Source organism: Phragmites australis, chromosome 6 (assembly GCF_958298935.1).
Source record: "Phragmites australis chromosome 6, lpPhrAust1.1, whole genome shotgun sequence".
Lineage (NCBI taxonomy): Eukaryota > Viridiplantae > Streptophyta > Magnoliopsida > Poales > Poaceae > Phragmites > Phragmites australis.
In genome coordinates this window covers 26,857,511-26,882,767 of record NC_084926.1, presented here as the reverse complement: position 1 = coordinate 26,882,767, position 25,257 = coordinate 26,857,511, and positions in this window count along the sequence as shown.

Sequence of the window (25,257 nt, the reverse complement as noted above, 5' to 3'; positions counted from 1 at the left end):
AGCAGCTCGTTCTTTATCAGCTTGTACAATTTCAGCAGGGGTCATAGGAACCAAAGTAATTTTCTTTCCTTTATGCATAAAAGTATATGTATTACTTCTACCATGGTGTATAGCATCATTATCAAATTCCCAAGGTCGACCCAATAAAAGTGAGCAAGCTTCCATAGGTACCACATCACAGTCAACATAATCAGCATAGGAACCAATGGAAAAAGAAACTCTGCAAGTTTGTGTTACCTTAGCTTTTCCAGCATCATTAAACCACTGAAGATTATATGGATGGGGGTGTTGGCGTGTGGTCAAGCCAAGCTTCTTGACCAAATCTGAACTCACCAAATTATTACAACTACCTCCATCGATGATGACACGTGCTCGCCGATTTTGGATGACGAAGAAAATCTGGAACAAGTTACGGCGTTGCAGCTTCTCTGGTTGTTGTACCTTTGTGCTGAGCGCCCGCTGCACAATGATGCTCCTATAGGTCGCTGTGTCATCACTGCCCAAGATTTCGTTGCTCTCCTCAACAACTGGTTCTTCTTCTTCTTCAATGTCAGAGGCGCTGACGTACCCATCTTCCGTTGCAATGTATGCCCGTTGACTTGGGCAATCCTTCTGCACATGACCGAATCCATGGCAGCGACGGCATTGAATGCCAGAGGTGCGTCCCGTTGATGCAACAGAGGAAGCACTCTTGGAAGGTCCCTGCAAAACAGAATTTTTACCTGAGCCCGAAGGTCGTGTAGTGACAGGATTTGGTGCCGTAGCTGCTTGTTGCTTGCTCGCTGGTGAGGGTGCCCTGTAAGTGGATGGTTTGGACAGCCCAAAGGATGGTCCTGTGCGCGGCGTGTATGTGGTGCTGGCCTTGTACTTGCCCTGCTGCTCACGCCCCTGCAACTCCTTCTCTGCAAGCATAGCAAACTGAAACAACTGGTTGACATTTTTAAATTCTTTATAATCAATAATATCCTAGATTTCACGTCTCAAACCCGAATAAAATCGACAAATAGAATCTTCGTTTCCCTCTACTATGCCACAACGCATCAAGCCCTTTTGAAGCTCACCATAATAATCCTGCACAGATTTATCTCCCTGTTCTAAGCGCATCAATTTCTTACGCAAGTCTCTATGATAAGATGGGGGAACAAATCTATCACGCATAGCAACCTTAAGCTCTTCCCATGTACGAGGTGTGGCACCATCTGCAGCTAAACCAGTCCACCAAATAATAGCAAAATCTTTAAACTCACTAGTGGCTTGTCTAACTCTATGTTGTTCAGGTACTTGATGGGCACTAAATTTTTGCTCTACTGTCATCTCCCAATCAAGATATCCCTCAGCATCATAATGTCCCGAAAAAGAAGGTATAGTAAATTTAATCTTAGCATAAGGATCTTCAGGAGCTCGATTATACATACCTCGATGGTGGTGGTGATGTGGAACGCCACCCATACCTGTGGTGTTAGTGCGAAGACGACGCCGTAATCTGTTTTGCAATGTCGCCGCTGGATCAACATTAACATCGTCATCATACAACTCATCACCGGTGTTGCTTCCATTCACATCTTCGTTGTGCACAGGACGGTTTTCCAAAGCATTTACCCTGTCGGTGAGCTCGGATAACCGTTTGTCCACCCGCTCAACCGCGTTTGCGAGTTTCATCTCAATTATCGCTTCAGTGACAGCCTTGATGACTGTCTCCCTCATCTCCTTCTGAGCATTGTCTACAACAGCTTGTAGCTGCTCTTGGCTGACACACTCCTTGAAGTCCTTTGGCGTTTTATCTCCTTCAACTGACATTGTGGAAACAAACACAACAACAAACAGTGAAGGTTATCCCTAATAATCGTACTACAAAGGTGGAGTGGTGCCTCTCAATCAAGATCAGCAAAGGTAGACACCTTACCAAGCTCTTACCAGGGTTCTTACCAGCAAAGCAAAGGATACCTGGAAGGCGTGCGAGCGATTGCAGGGATGCAAACCAGTGCTGTCCAGAAGAATCTGTGGGGCTTGGAAGGCTCACAAAGAGAACAAATATGTATATGTGGAACACAAATCAGAAACAGATAGTAATACTGAATTATAGTCCCAAGTACTTGTTCTCGTTGCTGGCCTAAAGTGTTGCAAGTACCAAGTATGTGTGTTAAACAAGGTGGAGAAACAAGTATGATGGATAGCAAGAGCAACAGAAACAAAGAACTAAACATCACACGCTAACACAGCTCACTTTGCCCTTCTCTATGTGCTCCTCTAGATATTGTTCCTCTTTTGCCCCTCTCTTTTTTCTATTTTTTTGGGCTGTCGTTGTTTTTTTGGGAAAATTTGACTTTTTCTTCTTATTTTTTTGATATTTTTTTTTCACTTAGGAGCACACAAGAGGGAACCACAGAAAATTTGAGCTTAAACAAGTGAAAGACGTGACCTGTAGAATTTTCTGAAGTTCAGCCGTAAAATGAGAAAAATATTTGGAAATTGAAAACTCAAATTTCGGAGGCGAATTTGGGAATTCTGATTTCGCCGAACCCAGCAAAGCTGGGGACGAACGGATCCGAAACGCTGTTTCGATGCGAAAAACTCTATGACTTTTCTGAAAACGGAGTTTGTATGCGAAAGTTATGCCCGATTTGAGAAACGACTCCGAATTAGAGGACAAAATGGGAAGAAAGTGGGGAAAATATGCGACGGAGGCTAGGGTTTGATGGAAACGGTGGGGAAAAACACACGAACTGGACTCTAACACGACCTAACCAGCAACAAGACCTTGACCAGGACACAAACTCAACACGACGAACTCTGAAACTGAAATATGCAAAAGCTAAAGGCGCGGAAGGTTGTAGGACAGGAAAAAAAAAACGATATGGCAGTGGACTATGGAACGAAGGCGAAAAACACTCGAAACTATGGGTAGATATGAACCTGACGGTATACCTGAAGCTCTGAATACCACTTAATATGAACAAGGGTTCCCGATCTTCCGAAAGGTTCTGGTAACTCTCGATTTGGTGGAAACGAGACACAAGTCGATCCGGCTTCCGAACAACACGATCCGAAACCCCGCAATCGCAGCACCACGTCTCCTCTGGTTATCAACTGGTGTTGCACGGTTGACCTCGCCAAGAAGGCTAAAATCCTTGCCTGCGAATCGAAGAACACAAGCAAGAACAAGGAAGAATGCAACCAAATTGCAGATGAATGATTAATCTCACGAGTTGGGGTCTCACAAACCGACGAAACGGCGAAACTGTTCTTGACAGAATAATCTAAGCAAAACCCAACCCTAGTTAGGGCGGCGGATACTGTATATAAAGGATTAGGGTCGGCCAAGGACCCCTAGACGCGTCCCTAATGGACTCCAACACGATACATGGCCCAACGGACCAAAAACGGTGACGCAGCACCGGGACAGATTCTGGACGCTGACTTGTTTCGACGTTTCCCGTTGACTCGGAAGGAATTTGGACCTCAAACCAACGCCATTGGTTTCCTTATGAAATTATCTTTCCAACCATATGTGAATCGTCGAAAACGGAGTCCGGATGCGTCCTGGGCGTCCGTTTTATTGCTCGCTGGTCCTGGAGGCCGAGGCTGATTCGGACTCGAGTTGGACTGGACCTCCTGCTGTTGTTGGACGTCCTAGCTGCTCCTCCACGCCTCCAAGCCTTCCTCTATGTGTTTCCTTGTCCTCTCCATGATTCCTAAACAACACATAATCATTAGGTAGTAATCTATTCTCAAAATTATATAAAGAGTTGCTTAGGAACGAGCTCACCTCTAAATTTAATTGTCGTGCGCGAGCTCTTGTGATTGGACCTTGAAAGTTCAATGGAGGATCATTGTATGTATCCGAGGGAGTGATGTCCTCATCAACCTTGTTGATTATAAAGATTACAATACTATCAATAGGTTGTTCCATTTTACTATCTTGGCAGAAAAAAAAACTGTAGGGTCGACAACAGGTGCAGAAATTGAGGAATAATTTTGGGAGTACATCTACTTCATGAGTACCACCGGGACAAGCAAAAACATTCCCTTCTACATCTACACGATCTGCTGCCCCCTCCTTCAACACTCGGGCGCGTTCAGCAGGAGCATCACCACCATCACGTAAGGTGAGCAAATCTACTGTTTCGCAGGATCCAATGCCAAGCTCTTCTTCAAGTGCAGCTACCACGGGTCATACAACAGGCATTGTGTGCCGTCGCTGCCAAGGTATTGGCCATGTCATGAAGGATTGCCCAAGCCAGCGAGCATACTCCGCAACAGCAGATGATGGATATGTTAGTCATAGTGATGTCGAGGAAGAATATGCATTTGAAGCTAATCTTGCAGCCGATCATGACATGGATAGTGAGGGGGAGGAGATTAGTGGTACCGCTGCCACAGAGAGTTATGCAGCACGCACCTTCATTGTGAAGCGAGTTTTGAGTTCTCAAATGGAGCAAGCAGAGCAGCTACAACACCATAATCTATTCCAGACATTCCTCATTGTCAAAGATGCACGTGTTAGTACCATAATTGATGGCGGGAGTTGCAACAACCTCTTGAGCTCCGATCTTGTGAAGAATCTTTCCTTGCCAACACGTGCACATCGTCATCCATACTACATTCAGTGGTTCAATAATAGCGGCAAGGTTAAGGTAACACAATCTGCGAGAGTACATTTTTCTATTGGTTCCTACCATGATTATGCTGATTTTGATGTAGTGCATATGCAAGCATGTTCACTTTTGTTAGGCCGTCCTTGGGAATTTGATACCGATGCTACACACCATGGTAGAAGTAATAAATACTCTCTCATGCACAAGGGAAAGAAAATCACTTTGCTTCCTTTGACACCTGCTGAAATTGTGCAATGTGATAAAGCGCTAGCTTAAAAAGAAAAGAAAGAACGTGTTTTGGAATATGAAAATCAGCAAGTAGCTCAATCTGTTTTCCCACCTAAGAAAGAGAAGAACACACCTAGGTCCGAAGGCATTAAGTTAAAGGGTGGTGTTATGCTTGCTACTAAATCTGATCTTGCTAAAATTCAAGATAATGATGCTTTGTGCTATGCTTTGGTATGCAAAGAGGTTTCATTTTCAATTGTTGATATACCTAGCTCTTTGCCTGCTGCTCTCACTAACCTTTTGCAGGAGTATAAGGATGTCTTTCCGGCTGAGATACCCCCGGGGCTGCCACCATTGAGAGGGATAGAGCACCAAATAGATTTGATCCCGGATGCGACTTTGCCAAACCGCGCTGCATATAGGACCAATCTGGAGGAGACTAAAGAAATTCAGCGGCAAGTCCAAGACCTATTGGACCGTGGGTACGTACGAGAGAGCCTTAGTCCTTGTGTTGTTCCTATTCTTTTGGTTCCTAAGAAAGATGGTACATGGCGTATGTGTGTTGATTGTAGAGCCATTAATAATATCACAATAAGGTATCATCACCCTATTCCTAGGCTAGACGACATGCTTGATGAGTTGAGTGGTTCTATTATTTTCACGAAGATTGACTTGCGTAGTGGTTACCACCAAATAAGAATGAAATTGGGAGATGAATGGAAAACTGCTTTCAAAACTAAGTTCGGTCTATATGAGTGGTTAGTGATCCCTTTTGGTTTAACTAATGCACCTAGCACTTTCATGAGATTGATGAATGAGGTTTTACGTGCTTTCATAGAAAGATTTGTGGTGGTGTACTTTGATGATATTTTGATCTATAGCAAGTCACATGAAGAACACATTGATCATCTACGTGTTGTTTTTACTGCTTTGAGAGAGGCACGTTTGTTTGCTAACCTTGACAAGTGCACCTTTTGCACGAATAGAGTTGCTTTTCTTGGCTATGTTGTTACTCCACAGGGAATTGAAGTGGATGAAGCTAAAATTGAAGCCATCAAGAGCTGGCCGACCCTTGGGACTATCACACAGGTGAGAAGCTTTCATGGCCTTGCAGGGTTCTATCGACATTTTGTGAGAGATTTCAGCACCATTGCTGCCCCACTCAATGAGTTGACAAAGAAGGGCGTTCCATTCCAATGGGGGCCAGCATAAGAACAAGCTTTTAATACGCTGAAAGAGAAGCTTACGCATGCACCTCTACTCCAACTTCCGGACTTTGGTAAGACTTTTGAGTTAGAATGTGATGCTAGCGGCATTGGAATTGGAGGAGTGCTATTACAAGGAGGTAAACCCGTTGCTTATTTTAGTGAGAAATTGAATGGGCCATCTCTGAATTATTCGACTTATGATAAGGAGTTGTATGCTTTAGTTCGAGTTTTAGAAACATAGCAACATTATCTTTGGCCCAAGGAGTTTATTATTCATTCTGATTATGAAGCTTTGAAACATATTAGAAGCCAAGCCAAACTGAACAAACGTCATGCTAAATGGGTTTTGAATTTATAGAGTCGTTTCCTTATATCATTGAACACAAGAAAGGTAAAGACAATGTCATTGCAGATGCGTTATCTAGACGTTATACCATGCTGTCCCAACTCGATCATAAGATTTTTGGTTTAGAAACAATTAAAGGATTATATGCTACTGATTTGGACTTTAAAGATGCTTTTGAACATTGTAAAGAAGGAAGAACTTGGAATAAATATGTGTTGAATGATGGATTGCTATATCGTGCTAACAAGCTATGCATCCCAGCTAGCTCTATTCGCCTATTGTTCTTGCAGGAAGCGCATGGAGGTGGTTTGATGGGACATTTTGGAGTGAAGAAGACCGAGGATGTACTGGCTGCTCACTTCTTTTGGCCTAAGATGAGGCGCGACGTCAAGCGCTACGTGGCATACTGCACTACTTGCAATAAAGCTAAGTTCGTTTGAACCCACATGGACTTTATATGCCTCTTCCTGTTCCTAGTGTGCCTTGGGAGGATATTTCTATGGATTTTATTTTAGGATTGCCTAGGACCAAGAGGGGGAGGGATAGTATATTTGTCGTTGTGGATCGTTTTTCAAAAATGGCACATTTTATAACTTGTCACAAGAGCGATGATGCTACACACATAGCTGATTTGTTTTTCAGGGAAATCATTCACTTGCATGGAGTGCCTAACACCATTGTTTCGGATCGTGATGCAAAATTTTTGAGCCACTTTTGGAGGTCACTTTGGAATAAACTTGGGACAAAGCTGCTGTTTTCGACGACATGTCACCCTCAAACCGACGGACAAACGGATGTTGTGAACCGCACATTATCCACCATGTTGCGAGCTATTTTGAAGAAAAAATTGAGGATGTGGGAAGAGTGTCTACCCCATATTGAGTTCGCGTACAACAAATCAGTTCACTCCACCACCAAGGTAAGTCCGTTTCAGGTAGTGTATGGTTTTAATCCCCGTGCCCCTATTGATTTACTGCCTTTACCAACATCCGAGAAATTAAATTTTGATGCTAAGACATATGCTGATTTGATTCTGAAAATGCATGAGTTGACTAAGGAAAATATTGAAAAGATGAATGAGAAGTATAGAACTTATGGTAGCAAAGGTCAGAAACATATTACTTTTGAAATTGGTGATCTTGTGTGGTTAGATTTGCGCAAAGATAAGTTTCCTGATTTGAGAAAGTCTAAATTGCTGCCTCGAGCTGATGGTCCTTTTAAAATTGTGGAAAAGATCAATGATAATGCATATAAGCTTGAGTTACCTGCAGATTACGGGGTTAGTCCCACATTTAACATTTCAGATTTGAAGCCTTACTTGGGAGAAGAAGATGACATTGCGTCGAGGATGACTCCAATTCAAGAAGGGGAGGATGATGAGGACATCACTCTTTCGGATACACACACACCGAGTATTCCTCCAACAATAGGTCCATTGACACGAGCTCGTGCACGTCAACTAAATCATGAGGTGAGCTCGTTCCTTAGTGTTCCTTTATATTTTGATAAGGATGGGATGCTACTGAATAATTGTGATGTATTGTTACTTAGGAACACGGGAGAAGACCAGCAAGGGCGCCCAAGCCAAGGTGGAGGTCCAATCAAGTTCGAGTCCGTTTTGGAGTTTAGGACCAGACTGCACTAAAATCGTCGCCCAGGACGCATACGGACTCCGTTTTTGATGTTCTACACATGGTTGGAAAGCTAAGGAGATAGACTTTCCAACGGGACTAGTCCCATGTCCAAATTCTTTCTGAGTCAACAGGAATCGTTGAAATAACTGGACATCCAGAATCTGTTAGGGTGCTACGCCACCATCTTTTGGCCCGTTGGGCCGTGTAACGTGTTGGAGTCCATTAGGAACGCGTCCAGGAGTCCTTGGCTGACCCTAGTCTCTTATATATAGTAGTCGCCACCCCAATTAGGGTTGGGTTTTGCTTAGATATTGATCTACACACAGATTGTGAGATTTTTGCTCTTGTTCCGGACTGACTAGGCCGCCGCAAGTGTTTGTGGAACCCCAACTTCGAGTGCTTCAATTCTATTCGCAATATTTCAGATTGCATCTTCTACGTTCTTGCTTGTGTTCTCGGTACGCTTGCAGGGATTGAGCCTTCTTGGCGAGGTCAACCGCGCAACACGGTTGATAACCAATGGAGCTGTGGTGTAGTGATTGCAAGGGAGACGATCTATCGGGGTCGAAGCCTTTGGATCATCAACATTGAGTTCTCCACCTACCGACTTATCGCTACCTATCGGAAGATCAGGCCAACAATCCCATCAGCTTGTGCCTTGAAAAATAAGACTCGTTGGGACAAAAATCTTCCTTATGCAAAGTTCTCCTACAGTAATAGTTATCAGAATAGTTTAAAGATGTCACCGTTTGAAGCGTTGTATGGAAGAAAATGTAGGACACCATTATACTGGAATAAGACTGGTGAAAGTCAAGTGTCTGGCCTAAAAATTCTGAGAGAGGCAGAAAGGCAAATTTAGTAGATCAGGAAAATTTGAGAACAGCTCAAACACGACAAAAAAGTTATGTTGATCATCGACGTCGTGAGTTGACTTTTGAAGCAGGTAATTTTTTATACCTTTGGGTTTCACCGATCAGGGGTTTTCGCAGATTTGAAGTCAAAGGAAAACTTGCACCCAGATTTATTGGACCTTTTAAGGTGTTGGAAATACGGAGAAAAGTGGCGTATCAATTGGAGCTACCGCCTTAGTTGGTAGATGTTCACGATGTTTTTCACATATCTCAGCTAAGGAAGAAGAAGTTGGAGAAGATCTCACCAACATGGAGTATCCCATCAAGATTCTAGAGACGTCATAGAGAATCACCAGGAATCGAAGGATCCGTATGTGCAAGGTGCAATAGAGACATCATTCCGAAGAAGAAGCAACCTGGGAAAGAGAATTAGATCTGGAAGTTGAGTTTCCGTAGTTCTTCTCCGATCCTTCCAAATCTCGAGGGCGAGATTCATTTTAGGGGCTAGGTTTGTAACACCCTAATTTTTAATTTTGAAAATAGTAAATAATTTTTGTTGTTAGAATTAGAGGTGTTAAGTTTAGTGTTGGAAAACCCTAGGAGAAAAGTTTCATTTCTAAATAAAATAATCAATTTAGGTTATATTGTTTTGTTGCATTCATGCTGGAGTATATGCATTAGAGTTTTATGTGTGGAAATGAATTTTGGAAAAAAAAACTCCCGGCGCGTCATTTAATTTTTGGAAGAATTTGAAAAGATTTTGCAATAGAAAAACCAATTTTCCCTCCTTGGGCCCTAACCCTCTCCATTCCTTTCTTTTTCTCTTTTCGGCCCATTTCCCTCCTGGGCCGAACATCTCCTCCTTTTCTCTTCTTCCCTTTTTTTCCGAGCGGCCCGCTCCCTTCTCCTTCCTGGGCTGAGCCCGCTCTACCCCCCTTCCTTCTCTTGCCTCCCAGCCTGTCTCCACGTTGGCCCATTCTCTGTGCCAGCCCAGCCATTCAGCCGCTCCTCCCCTTCTGCTGACGCACCGCTCCTCGTGCCACCGCTGTCGTCGCTGTCTCGGACTCCACCGATCACCGTCGCCTCCGAATCCTATCCCAACAACCCCCACAACCGACGAGATTCTTCGCACGTGCACACCCCTATATATATCTGTCCCTCCTCTTGGTTTTCCCCAACATACCGTGCGCTAAAACCCAAGAACTTGCGCCGCCGCCGCTACCCGCCATTGCTGCTGAAACACCAAGCTCGCCGACCGCTATGTCCACCGCCTCTCCGCCGCATTCGAGCGCATCTTCGGGGCCGCGTGCTCGTGAGGAGCCGATTTCGCCATTCCCCATCGCGTCCCAGCCATCGGTGCTTCATCCCCGACACGCAACCATGCACCGCCAGCACCCTCACGCCGTCGACTATCCTCTCGGACCGCGTTGCACTAGGTAAGCTATCAAACGGAAAGCCCTCACTCCCCCGAGTCTTTTGCGTCGCTCACTGTCGTCATATGTGCATGGCGACGAGGTCTCCTCCTCTCTCTCCAGCGAGAGTGCCGTCGCACCCGAGCTCCCGTGCCGGCCGGTTACTCCCGTCTCACCTCTCAGCCATCGGATCCGATCTATACAGTTTAGATTAGAACCCTAATACCCCTTCGCCTGAGCTAATTGCGTGTTAGCCATGTCATCAAGCCCATTATCCAGTCACTATTTCTATTTGTTCTAATTCGGGAAAAGGTCAATTTTCAATAAAGCCCCTGGACTTTTCTAAATTTACCAAAAAGCCCCTATATTTTTACAATTTAGACCTTGAACTTTTCCAAAATTACTTTTAGGTCCCTTTGTTTTTACAAAAAGACCCCTAACCTTTCTGTTTTTTTAGAATAACCCTAAAACTTATTTTTAGCATATCTTTCTCGTTCTAGCTCCGATTTAGGCAATTTTCGCGCTCCCGCGTCTGTAGCAGTGTGTAATATTGTTTAGTACCATTTTCTCAGATGTTAGCTATTGTTGGTGTACTATTCTTAGTTAGTTTTGTTGTGTGTTCTTTCGGTGTGTTTCAACAGCAGACGAGGAGCAGTTCGAGACTCTCCAGGATCAAGTATTTGAAGAGTCTGAACAACAAGTTGGAAGAGGCAAGTGTCCTTGAACAGTTTGATCCCATTTTTCAAATGCGTTCTTTATTTCAAACATTCATGCTTCTAAGTCTGAATCCTATTTACTTATAATATCATGTTCCATATATTTCCTTGTCGCCTAGTTGTCAGCTATGGATATGATGGGTAGTTATGCTTAGCTTTGCACAAGGGGATGGAAGGGTTAATGGTTAAATATGACTAATGAACTATGCAACTATTAGTTGGGAATACTAGAGATGGTATAGCAACATGAAACCTTTGGCCTTGAGCAAAGTAGTGTGGTTGATGATGATGGTTATGATGTTGGCTTAGTGTTCGCTCAAGCGACCTAAGTAAGGACCGGTTTGTGGAGCGACAACCTAAGAAATATTATACCAACCACGAGACCTGGTATGGGACAGACCTGGCCTATTAATTAGTCGATTCTAATTTTGTGCGTGCCAAATGGAAGAGTGGATGTGTGGGGACGGCAAAGGCCAGAACTATTTGGTTAGTGGTATGAGATGGGTAGTGGAAGGAAAGGGTGAAAACTTTCTAGAGACTACAAGGCACAAAAGGGGGCTTCTGGGTGGTGTGAATGCCTCTTTGATAGCGGTGAAACCTAGTGGGCAGGCACATACTGGATGAAACTTTGTAACGGCTTTGTAGTGACTTTTCAGGTGACACACCACTAGTGTGTGTTAAGTGTTTCATGGACACGACAACAAGGAAATTCACGACTCATGGGTATAGCTGGACAACCTCTGCAGAGTGTAAAATCTAATATATCAGTCATGCTCACGGATATGAGAGATTTGGATCCTCACATGATTAGTTGGGTGGGTTTGGTTTGGTTCGGTTGGTTTGGGAACCTGATGTGCGATTTAGGTGGTTGGGAAACATATGGAGATATTTCTAGAAGTTGGAAGTCTAGAGATGATTCACCTAGTCAAATAGGATGCTTTTATAACTCTTGGTTAGCATAGTTGGCTTTTACGCAAATTTAAATAGTTATAGCTTGTTCCTTTACTTAAGCTTGCATGACATTTATTTTCCACACTTGCGGAGTACGATATGTACTCATACTTGCTGTTTCCATCCAATATCCACCGAGTGCTGCTCAGACATTGAAGGAGAATCAAACTTCTACATCGATAAAGATAAAGATTGCTAGGCTGGTGGTTTCCCCGGTCAATTGCATGTGGAAGCTGGAGCTTCACTGTGTTTAGTTTGTGTGCATTGGTTTAAGACTTTGAGGTCTTTCTATTTTTATTTAAATTAAACGTTGTAATAATGACACTGTGTGTGATACAATGATGAAGTCACTACATGTATGAAACTTGATCCTGACATACATGTGGTTTATATATGATTTTGTCCCTTTTGAAAACCGGGTGTGACAGTACCAAACCTGGACCATGTCCTCCTCCGTGTGATGGCCCTGCAATAAAGCCCTGGCCACTGCTGCCATTGTTCCCTTGGTTCCCCGTCACACGATCTCAAGACGGGGTGGAGCCGGATCCTCCATGACCGCCGTGATGCATTGCTTCTGGGCGCTGCCTACCCCAGCCGCTGCGCTTGCCTTGAACGACGTCAACGTACGATCGAATTGAGGAGACAGCTTCGTGTTTAGGGTTGCCAGTTCCAGTATGATTGAACAAGAACGATAAGCCCCCGGCGGCTGATAATACACAATTTGAGGCCTATTTCGCAATACCTAGGTTGGATGCCCCAAAAATGCCGAGTCTGTTTTGTTCGTGTTCAACTGAGGGCTTGTTTGTTTTCCCTGCGGATTGTGAGAATCTGGATTATGGATTGTTGATTGTAGAAGCTACTCTAAGATGGATTGTGAATTTTGCTACAATCCGGATCTGGATTGCTGCAATCTACTTGCAGAATCCGTCCATTTATTTACATAATTTGATTGTGGAGTATAATCCAAAATCCAAAACAAACAGACCCTGAGCTTGTTTTGCTGAGCCAATTCCAGAGTCAGCCCCACCCTAGTTGAAGCCAGCGGGCGTTAGAGACTTTTCTTCCGTACTTGCTACTCGATCCCAAAAAAAACCCCGTTTGAATTTTGAAACCCTGGCGTCTCCACACGACCGTTCGCCATGACAGCCTCCGCTGCACCAACACCGCGCGCATCTCCTATGATTCCCGGCCTCGAGGCAACAACAGGAGGCGCTGAATGGAGGACGCCCTTACGAACGTAAGTCCTTTACTTGGACATCTCCCAAGTCCTCAGAGGAGAGATCCGAGGAGGAGGCAATGGACCACGCCATGGAGTCGTCGTCGATCTCGGTCGATGCTGAATTACAGCGTCCACGATCTATCGTGCCAGGGAATTCCTTCGTTCCGAACCTGCACAAGTACCAGAAGATCTTACCTCCTATTCCTTGCAATCATACTCGCCTCTGCCTCCTGCATCCCCTGCACTGTGTACCCGGCTTCAGTTGCCATCTGCAAGAACACCGGAGTCGAGATTGACTCTGACCCCGATCTCCTGCCCTCTTCCTCCTCATCTGATTCAGCACCGTCCGCCAGAGCCCATAAACGGGATCCCGTTCCCGGTCATCTGTGTTCGAACAACGGATCCGAGCCACCTCCGCCTGAAGATGGATGTCCCAGCTCGGGGCGCGGACGGGTCGACACTTGCGTCCACTCCACTGTGGGCTCCTCCAGCGTGGAGGCCGCCGGAGCCAAAGTCAGCCGTCGCCCACCCATCCTCACTCGGTCACTGCACTACACAGTGCTATGCTATGTAATGCACTAATACTGTAATGCTTCAGAACTCAAATATGGCCATCAGGCCAATTTTCTTATTTTATACTACGCAGCTGAGGGACAAATGTTGGATTGAAGGTTATTGGCGTATTGAACATGGATTCAAGGCTTTAATGTCACGTTTTGTTGGGTAAGCCGCCATTTTTTCAGGCCATATTTCTTATAAAAGCTGAGAGTTTATGAATTGTAACAACTGCCAATGCTAAATTGATAAGCTCAAGCTTGGACCCAATGCAAAGGAATGCTCATTTCATAGTTTGTGATTCTTCATCAAGGTAACCTCATTGTCTCTTTTAACTTCTCTAGCATCTTTACATTTCTCCGAAATTTAAAAGTATGAAGATATATACTCATTGTATCGATGCATAGGAGCTTTTGGGAAATTATGTGTTCTGCCATATCCGTACTGCCGTATTAGTATCATGTATCGGTGACAAATAGATTAGACAAGGCAAAACTAGATCAATGTATTGTTTTTAGAGGTAGTAAAGCAGGTAGTTAAATAAGAAGAATAAAACAATTGTTTTATATCATGTGCCTATTAGCACGTTGTTGAGCTGAGAACAAGGTGATAAAAGTCATAATTGAGGCTTTCCCAATTGCCTGCTGAGAAGTACATGTTGAAGACTTCTGTTAGCCATATCGTCACCAAGCACTACTACAGAATCGACCATATATGACAGCTTATCACTGCCGGTACCTAATGGACCGACAGTGATGTGGCAACACTGCTGGTTCATAAGCCGCGTGAGAAGAATCAGCTAATATGACTTATGAGCTAGCAATGAAAAGGGGTTTCACTGTCGGTCGATTGATTGAGTCGGCAGTGATTTCCTGTTGTAGTTTCACTACTGGCTGAGGGCACCGGCTGGCAGTGTTAGCAAGACATCACTGTTAGCTTGTGGTATGCACCGGCAGTGATGTGTATGATATAAAACAGTGGTTCTCCCTTTCCCAAGCTCGAGCACGACAGAGAGGATCTCTGTTCTTGCTCGGTGGTGGCTATTGTTGGTCTGGAGGCTTCAAATTTTTTAGGAATCCTCATGCTCTATGTGTTCCAAGGTATGAAACTTTATCTCCAATCCATTTCTAGTTGGATTTTATTTGCTAAATTGCTCTAGATTTTGAAATAATGGAGATGAACCTATGACCATGATGTTTTAAGATAATGTAGATGCAATTATATCTCATTTATGATATGGAAGCTTCAATTAGTAGCTTATGGTGGAAAGTATCTTTATTATTGATTTACATTGGCTATAGGTATGAGCATATTTATTTTTTGTTTTTAATGAATTAAAACAATTAGCCATGCAATTAAGGTATGTAGCAAGCTCCAATTATTTTTTATTTTAATTAATTAGCAAGCTCCAATATAGAAGATTTAGGTATGAGCATATTTATTTTTCATTTTTAAGGAATTAGAAAAATTAGCCATGATATTAAGATATGAAGCAAGCTCCAATTATATTTTTAATTTTAATTAATTATGAAGCTCTAATATAGAAAATTTAGGTATTAGCATATTTATTTTTTATTTTTAAGGAAGTAGAAAATCTAGCCATGATATTTAGCTATGTAGCAAGCTCTAATTATTTTTTATTAATTAGCATGCTCTAATATGGAAACTTTAGGTAGGATCATATTTATTTTTTATTTTTTAATGAATTAGAAATTTTAGACATGATATTTAGGTATGTGCAAGATCCAATTTTATTTTTTATATTATATTTAATTAGCAAGCTCTAATATAGAAATTTTATGTATGAGTGTATTTACTTTTCACTTTTACTTATGTATTTCTACATAAGGGTTGAATAATAATGAAAATTGCTAGGGATGACACCAACAAACACTCATAGGAAACGGACACGAAATTACATAAAAGACGACTCGTCCAACTCGAGCCTATTGTCATAGGAGATGGCGAGGTAATTTTATTTGTAGATGATTGCAAAATCATATAAATATTTTGAATTTGGTTTACAATAATGTTACAATTATATATTGACATAAAATGGATGTACGATACGAGCTGTGTGAGCCCCGGTGCACAAGTCAAATACACAATCTTAATGCATATGCTATCCATGCGTCGATACCGAGAATAAGAAGCAATTTTCTACCACCCAGCAGATATATTCCCACATGATGCCAAGAGGCTTTATGCTTGGCTATACCCGTTGGACCGCACACGGTAAAGTTGAGATTGTACAGGAAGAGCAACACATTGTCAGAGAAGACGAAGACTTGTGCATTGATATGCTGCCTGATGAATACACTGATATGTCACATGTCGGAGATACGTTGGTCAATGATGATCTAAAGCAAATGTGGGTTGATGACGATGACGATGATCTAGAGCAAATGTGGGTTGATGATGATGACGATGATCTAGAGCAAATGTGGGTTGATGACGATGACGATGATCTAGAGCAAATGTTCCGCAATGGGAAGGGGGACTTCACCAATGAAAAAGAGTTTCAAAAGTTCCATCGTATGGTAGAGGACTCTAAAACACCGTTTGTTCCCGGATTGCAAGAGAAAGCACACAAAGTTGCATATTGTGCTTTCACTGCTACAATTGAAGGTAAACAATGGGTGGTCAGACAAAGCTTCACAAAGTTGTTATTGTTCTTGTAGAAATTATTCCAAAGGGGAATGTGCTATCAGAAAACACGTACCAGGCCAAGCAGGTTATGTGTCCATTAGGGTTGGAAGTACATAAAACACACACATATCCAAACGATTGCCCATTGGCATTGAAGTGGAAGTACCTTATGATATCGGTGCTGATACAAGGGTCGAGCCAACCTGGCAATGATATCGATGTCTACCTGAAACCATTAATGAAAGATCTTATAACACTATAGAACGATGGCATGCATGTATGGGATGAATACAAAACAAGAGAATTTCACCCTACACGTAATGGTCTTCGTAACAATCTAAGATTGGCTAGCCCTTGGTAATCTATCGGGCCAAACTATCAAAGGCTACTTTGCATGCATGCATTTCTTGGATGAAACTGAGAGCTTGTGGCTGAAGAACTGTCAAAAATAGTGTACCTAGTCCATTGTAAATTTCTTCAGAAGGATCACAAATACCGCAACAATATGAGAGCATATGATGGGAAGGTTGAGACTCGACCACCTCCTAAGCATCGCACTAGGAGACATGTATATGAGATGGTAAATGGACTTAGGGTTATCCTTGGTAAGGGACACATGAGTACACTGGTTCCAAAATCTAATTTAGAGCTCCTATGTTCCAAAAGAAATCTGGTTTTTAACTTCTCTTATTAGCCGGATTTGATGGTTCAAAACACAATCGATGTCATGCATATTGAGAAGAATATGTATGATAGCTTGATTAGTACTTTACTAGACATACCTAGCAAAACAAAGGATACACTCTAAGCACGGAAGGACCTAAAACGTTTGAAACTTTGACATGATCTACATCCCAAAGATATGGAAGAAGGCGATAAATATCTTTGTCCTGCTAACTACAGTCTGAGCAAGGCGGAGAAAATTGCAATGTGCGAGTGCTTGCATAGAATCAAAGTTCCATCCGGTTACTTCGCCTACATAAAGAGACTAGTAAATATGAAAGATTTGAAATTAATTGGCATGAAGTTTCATGATTATCATGTGTTGATGACACAGATGCTTCCAATTACTATTAGAGGTATTATGCCACTAAAGGTTGAAAACCCAATCGTAAAGTTATGTTCATTCTTCAACGCAATATCACAGAAGGCTATCGATCCGACAAAGCTAGGTAAGTTGCAGGAAGACATGGTTGAGACTCTATCCCAGCTTGAGGCGTGTTTCCCTCCATCGTGTTTTGATATCATGGTGCATCTCATTATTCACATTGTGAAAGAGATACAGATTCTTGGCCTTGTGTTTCTGCATCAGATGTAACCTTTCGAGAGGCTCATGAGAATTCTGAAGAAATATGTTTGTAACCAAAATTGGCTGGCTGGCTGCATGGCCGATGGCTGGGGAGCCGAGGAGGTCATAGATTTCTACGTCAACTACATGAATCTCAAATCAATTGGTGTGCCTATACCTTACAATGAGGAGAGGCTACAGGGGAAAGGGACAATAGGTGCAAACTCATTCCGCACTAACGATCTTATACCTTACAATGAGGGGAGGCTACAGGGGAAAGGGACAATAGGTGCAAACTCATTCCGCACTAACGATCTTATTTCATTCACGCAAGCACATTTCTTAGTTCTGCAACAATCAGTTGTAGTGGACCTATATGTCAAAGAACACTAGAAGATGTTATGCACCAAAAACCTAGGGAAGTTTGATGTTTAGATCGAGGGAGAGCACCGAGAACATTTTGGTGACTTGTTATGTAGACAGGTGATGGATAAGCAGATAGAGTGTGCTCAGCTGAATGTGTTGGCTCACGGACCATCAACTACAATCCTCACATCCCAAGGATATAGTATAAATGGCTATACATTTTATACAAGAGCACATGATAATAAAAGTGCCAATCAAAATAGCGATGTTCGTATAGATGCCTATGACTGCAATGACAATAGGGAGATCTACTATGGATTTATAGAGGAGATCTAGGAGCTCGATTATAGAGTGTTAAAGGTTACTCTTTTCCTGTGCTAATGGGTCAGACTCCCAGGGGCGTGAAGATTCACAAGTACAGTATGACTATAATGGACAAAAAAATCATCGGATAAAGAGAAGAATCATCCCTACTTGTGAAAGATATTATGCAAGTCTTCTATGTAAATTATCCGGACCCAGTTAACATGGAGGAGTGCCACATGGTTCTTCAAGGAAAAAGAAGGATTATCGGAGTGGGGAATGTCGTCGATGAGGAAGACTACAATCAATTCAACGCGCTACCTCCTTTCGGATAGGACATCGACCTAGGTCTCAAGGAAGACACTGACAAACCTCCATATGTACACTGTGATCATAATGAAGGGCCAATCGTTAAGCTAGATTAAGTAGCTTTATTTGCATATTAATGAAGGACATGAATTACTATGTATTAATGATGGTGAATTTATTATTGAGTTACATTAGCTATAGTATGAGCATATTTATTTTTTATTTTTAGTGAATAGAAAATTTAGCCATGAAATTTAGGTATATAGCAAGCTTCAATTATATTTTGTATTTAATTAGCAGGCTCCAATATAAAAATTAAGGTACGACATATTTATTTTTCCTTTTTTAATGAATTAAAAAATTTATCCATGAAATTAGGTATATAACAAGCTCCAATTATATTTTTAAATTAATAGAAAATTCCAATATAGAAATTCAGGTATGAACATATTTATTTTCCATTTTTAATGAATTATAAAATTTAGCCATGAAATTTAGTAATATAGCAAGCTCCAATTATATTTTTTAATTAATTAGCAAGAAATTTAGGTATGAGCATATTTATTTTCCATTTTTAATGAATTATAATTTTTTATGAAATTTAGGTCTATAGCAAACTTTAGATATATAGCAAGTAGAAATTAAAATAAATATGTTTTGAAATTAAAATTAATATGAATATTGGCTTGCTGGAGATTAGCTAAATGTTAAGAAAAAAATCTCAGTACCAAGTACAACGAAAACATTTGAGTAGCGTAGTGGTTTGTTCGGTCTTACTTGGGTCGGATCGTAGGTTCGAGTCTCGGCGTCGTGTAGGCAAACAAATTTTTTGCTCCCCCCACATGACGCTGACAGCGAAAGGTGTTTCACTACTGGTGAACCTCTAGGTCGGCAGTGAAAGGGGTTTCACTGTCGTTCTAAGTCATGAGCCGACAGTGAAGATCCCATTTCACTGCCAATTGTCCTCTTGAGCCAGCAATGAAGGCCCTCCCCTAAGAAAAAGAATCACCGCGTGTGTCCTCCGACACTTAGAATTTTTCCCCTTCCGCATGTGCCCTATGCCGAATCGCCTCCCAATGCCAATGCTAGAGCCTGCACCACCTTGTCACCCCGTGCCACCTCTGTCCTGTTGTTGACCTCCACCTCGACGCCACCACCACCTCCTCAATGCCACCCCCACTCTTCCGCCATCGCTGAGACTCGCGCTCATGGGAAGTTGAACCCATGTCGCTTAGTCCCGCCGTCCCTGCCACTTGGAGAGTCGACCCCTCCAAGGAGCATTGTCCAGCCCTGCTGTCTCCACCCCACAACACAATTTTTGATCTCCACCATGACGCCACTGTAGCATCCTCGTTGGCTCACCTTGACACCAACGGAGCCCAATGACCACCTACTCCTCCAGCTTCCCACTACCCTCACTGGTTGATCTCTCCATAGTAAGCAAGCCCTAGCCCACTTTCTCAGATGATGCCTGATCGTGATGATGAGCTACATGATTTGAATGTGTTGCGATGTGTGCTTGATTATGATCGACATCCATTTTAGGTTATCATGTCTAGCTGATTTGTTATGTGTTTGATTTTGTCCTTTGGACAGAATTGATTGAGTAATGTTATATAGTGCTCTATGATGATATGAAATGCTGAAATTGGGCTTAGAGGTAGTCCAATGATTTTAGGCCCTTTTGCATACTGTTTCAGTGCCTGATCACCTGAATATTTTGCTTGGTAACGCTGAATTGAGGTACAATCAGTTGTTGTCTTAGTTTTGCCTCTGCTCTGTTATGTTGCGTACTATTCTATTCACTTAATTTAGCTACCAGATTTTCTCTGTTACATGTTCGACCAGCATAATTTATTTGCTGTTGGGTTGGCCGATTTGATTTTGTGCCTGTAGGGGGCTTTGCCATTTTCTGGTGAACCTTTTCACATATTTTGATAGCAACTATGTGAAGTATAGATTGATCAAGTCAGTACCTACAGAGGTCGTTTTATCACTTGTGCATTGTACCCTTTGCCCGGTTAGTGAAGTAGTATATTTGTCTAGCTAGGGAGCATGACCCGTCGGGTCTTGGAGCCAACTAGAATAATGATTCAGAGAGCCATGATTAAGATCATCAATTTATCCAGTTTTATTGCAGTTTAATGTTGTGGTTTCAATTGCTTATGGTCATGACACATGAACTGCTACTGTTTTTCTTGCTAGAGGCTGACCTGATCTTTCACTGCTACTGAGAACAGATGCTCCTATGCTTGATCTTGCTCTATGATGATACTCAAAACATTCTAAGAACAAATATATACCTACTTATATTTACATGCTAAGAACAGAAATTTGCTTGATCTAGCTTATATTTACTTGCTAAGAATAGATACTTGATTCATCTAGCTTATATTTACTTGCTAAGAATAATTTCTCCCATTTCCATCCCTCCTACTAATTCTCATTTTTGGAGAAAGCCTTAGCCAAATGAATGGCTGGACATGACCTCCCTCCTATTTGTAGCACAAGGTGCTGCATGCCTTCAAGATTAACCTTTGATTTGTGGCAAACTTGTGATTCGAGGTGGTTTTGGAGGTTAAGTGTGAAAGAGTTTCTGCAAAGTCAGGTGTTATTTGCTATCTTTATGCTAAAAATGATAAGAACAGATGATGCTCCTTCTCTCTTTGCTGCCTTTCTGCTAAAAATGATAAGAATAGATGTTGTTCCTTTTCTCTCTTGCCTTTCTGCAGCTGTTGCTCCTTCTCTCTGCCGTCTTGTTGCTTAACATTAGAAGAATAGATGCTCTTTTCTACAAGTTTGGAGCCTTTTATATATTTTTATTTCTAGAAAAGATTCTCTTGGTCTTGCCATGCTTAGCCTCCTACATTAAACCCTCTCTTGGGAGAAGCAAACATTTCTTTTGAAATACATCACCTCCAAGTACTTTAGCCCTTGTGAGTTCAAATACTACTAAGATGAGGCCTAAAAAAAAGTACTTTGGCCCTTGTCAAATAATCAATATTTGTACGAGGGCCCTTGGCATGGTTGGTTTCCTATTTTCTAGAAGTGAAATTATGTGATTTTCTGAGAGGGAAGAGAGGAAAAAAGATCCAAGAGGGAAGAGAGGAAATTAGGGTTTAGGGTATGTGCTAGAGTGAAAATCATGACTGGTGTAGGTGCAAATGTGTTATTTATTGAATTATGTAATGTGAGTTGTAGTTATGTAATCATAATATTGTACTCTCTTTTTTGGGAAATTGTGTTGTATTATTTAATTATGTAGTATGAGTTGTGTGTAGACACAAGCAGATCATGGCAATATACTTTTTTTGTTAAATGTGGTCATAATGTACTCATTTACAATATTGTATATATATGCATTCCCTCTATTGACTCTCTCCAGGTTATCCCACTATTTTGATAGTCTCTCTCTCCCTAGTCAGCTTTCTCTCTATCTCTCTCCTTCCTCAGCTCTCTATCTGTAGAACACTCAACTGCTCGTTGTCATCGTATGCAGGACTCTGATGAAGGGATGGCACCACCAACCGCTCGTCGCCATCGTATGCAGAACACTCAGGAAGGTGGCTCCTCCGATCCGGCCCAGGTGCCAGAAGGAGATGTGTCACCATCAAACATTGAAGAAGGTAGCCCGAGCAACTATCTCAACTTAGACCAAACAGATGCCAGTGGACATGATGAGGCAATTCATAAGTAGATGAATGCATATGTTGTACATATGATCGTATAGGTTCTCAATACTTTTTTCGCTTGTGTGTAGATGTCTGATGCTCTGGAGGGTCACGATAATGATCAATCCCAGGAGTGGCATCGTGTCCGTGGTCCCTCGAAGATGCCTGGGGGACGATTTGTCATCACAAATGTCTCACAATCTAGGGAGCCAACTACACTAGAGAAAGTTCTAGGGCCATACAAGTCAGCTTGTGGGATAGCTGTTAAGGATCATGTGTCCATTAGCTATGGATTATGGACTGGTGAACGAGGTGATTTGCACGTGGTTCCTGATTCAATCAAGAACGACATCTTGTGGCCCATCATATTAGAAAAGTTCAAGTTCCCTGAAGATGCAGATATGGAAGTACTTAAGCGTAAGACGCTAATGATCATGAGCCTTTCATTTAAGAATTGGAAGGGCACATTGAATAGAACCTATGTGCAAAAAGGTACAACAATAGATTTCAGCAAATAACCGCAACTGCAAGATCATTGGTAAACCTTTGTGGAGTACAAGTTGTCAGTCATGGGTACGTGAGGAAAGAAAGATAGTGGCAACAAGACCTAGATGAACTGAGAGAGAGAAAGAGGGACAGGTGTCATACGTGAGATGGAGTGCTAGAGTGAATGATCAACGTTCTTACTTCGTGAGAGAGGTGCTTCTTACTCGGCTGATAGAAGCTTATGATTTACAACCTCCAAAGACCAGGAAGTGACACAAATTCTAGTAAAGAGGCTTACGGACGCCCACACACAGTCTGCAAGGCTCTTTCAAGCCAGATAGGGATAGGGATGAGCTCACCTTGGCCTTAGGAAATAAGGAGCATGGTGGTCACACTCGAGGCATTGGTGTGATGGGTTGGAAATATGGATTCTCAGGAGCCGCCGATTGTTACAAGAGTCGAAAGAGATTCCAAGCAGAGCAAAATGCAGAATGAGAGGCAGAACAAGCTAGGATGATGAACATGAACTTGCGCGACAAAGTGAGAGGGAACATACAAACGTAAAAATAAGACAAGCAGTATATGAAGCCATCAGGGTTGAACGGGACACCATTGGGAGCGAACAGGAATAGTCGGTAGCGTCTTCTAATGTTGTGCGCTCTAGCCCAGTGGTTGTTGGAGTAGCTGTGCATCCACAGGAATTTCGGGAGCTGACTCCATCACTTATCCCATAGACCACATCACAACACGGACATTATGTGAATTGCACATTGGTGCTAAGAACGTTACCATCAAGGTGGCTTCCGACGTGGCTTATCCCTGTGACAGCCATGAACTTTTGCGCAGACGTCTAATATCGGAGGGCTACACCGTGGTAGAAGTAGACGATGCAGTTGACCATTACCATCATGTTAAGGTGGACTACCCGGCAAAGGAGGGGGCGAACACTATAGAAGAGAACAAGCATACATTCATCGCGTGGGAGAAGGCCTGCATAATGTTTCCACTAGGGATAACTCCCGAGAACCTCTACTCTCCATAACACCCCGGGGCATCATCGCCTCATAGATCTCCCTCTCCTCAGCCATCTCCTAGAAGAAGTCCACCTCCTCAGCCATCACCTCGAAGAAGTCAACTGCTCAAGAAGCCAGCTAGCATCTCAGAAAACACAATCAAGTTCCACAACATCCAAGAAGATGACATCACCTAAGAAGTCAGTGCCATCGAAGAAGTTGGTGGAACACAAGAATGTCTATTCACTTAATGCTGAGAAAACCGAAAACATTGTGGACGCCAGTGTAACAGATTTTTTCCATCGTCTGGCACCTCCACTAAAACATGTTCTGCCTGAAGATAGCATGAAATTTTTCATTAATACAGCCAAAGTTAAACAAACAGGGCGGCTTCAAGTAAGCCACCGGCTAACTATGAACGTATCAGCAAGAAGCAGGCCAAGAGAAAATCAAATCCAATCATTGAGGATGTTGAGGCTTTCTAGCTACTTTTGGATTAATAGCAGAGCAACTAGCATGACTACTTCCAAGAGTGGAAATCCCAAAGTTGGATGATAGATGGTTGTTTGAGTTGGGCAAACCTTTGAGCTTTGTTCAAACTAGATATAGAAAATAACCTTACAACTCAAATACGTCGATTACGTTGTGGTACTTGGAGCAGTCTAGGTAGGGTACACAGGCGTTCCCTGTAAGATACAGAGATGAAGATTTTCTCAATTGGGACGACTCCTTCTGGGTGAAATTCAAGTGCTTGTATGAATTGTATCAGGAAAATGTCCGCGACATATTCGTAATCAGAGCGTGGACTCTGTAAGTGACTTATGTATATGATTCATGTTATATGATCTTGTACCTTGAAATTGCATAGCTAACTTCTCTCCTTCGTAGAATGGAGATCCACACATGCAGACAAGAATTAGATACTAAACTAGGATTCATCGATCCTGGGCTTGTCAACGAGGAACCTGTACAGACGAATCCAGACTTCACCGATGAATACTCTTACCCTACAACTTTGAGTACTTGTTTGTGTGCCAGGGTATTCCACTTTTATGGGCAACTTGATTCTTGTACTAATTTTCTATAGTGATATATTTCTGCAGTTTTAATTGGATCCTCCTTGTCATCCACCCAGACTTGAGAAAGATTATTATCTTGTACTCACAAAAGAGAGCTTAGTCAACTTATCGATACCTCATCGACATGCTAAAATAAGTAAAATCGATCATTTAATCTTCACGTCGATTTCATCTAACTTTAATTTGGTATTCATATTCACGTACGTGGCGTATACAAGATACTAAAAAAGAGTGTTGTCTACTTTCTATACATGAAGAAGTATGATGTAAAAACCGACTTTTCAAAACGTAGGGAATATTCATGTCTTGCATTTCCTACTAAATAAAAAGTTTCAATTTAGTTAATTGATGAATCCTTTCCTCTTGAAGTGTATGAGG